Source organism: Acanthisitta chloris, unplaced genomic scaffold (genome assembly GCF_000695815.1).
Source record: "Acanthisitta chloris isolate BGI_N310 unplaced genomic scaffold, ASM69581v1 scaffold16351, whole genome shotgun sequence".
NCBI lineage: Eukaryota > Metazoa > Chordata > Aves > Passeriformes > Acanthisittidae > Acanthisitta > Acanthisitta chloris.
This window is the reverse complement of record NW_008657785.1, coordinates 4,878-5,098: the sequence shown is the minus strand read 5'-3', so window position 1 is coordinate 5,098 and position 221 is coordinate 4,878. Positions and strand designations below refer to the sequence as shown.

General features: G+C 65.6%; 1 protein-coding gene across 1 annotated transcript in view; it reads left to right on the top strand.

Annotated features, from left to right (window-relative positions):
* LOC103811870 (lysyl oxidase homolog 3-like) overlaps positions 1-221 on the top strand; it is a gene marked incomplete at both ends in the record, with an annotated part of 6,556 nt that overhangs the window by 1,468 nt on the left and 4,867 nt on the right.

Genomic DNA, 221 nt, shown 5'->3' with positions numbered 1-221 from the left:
CAACAGGAACTTCTACAAGTGAGTGGGGCTGGCAGGAAACCCACAGTGGTAGGGTGTCAAGCAGAGCTAGGGGCACGGGGCTGGGGCAGAGCTGGGGATGGTGCCAGGAACATGGGGTAGTGCCAGGGGGGCGATCAGGGGCCATGCTGTTGGGTGGTGTGGCTCCCCAGCATCCCTCCCATCCCTGCCGCTCACCAGCCTGAGCCCCCGCTGGCCACTCG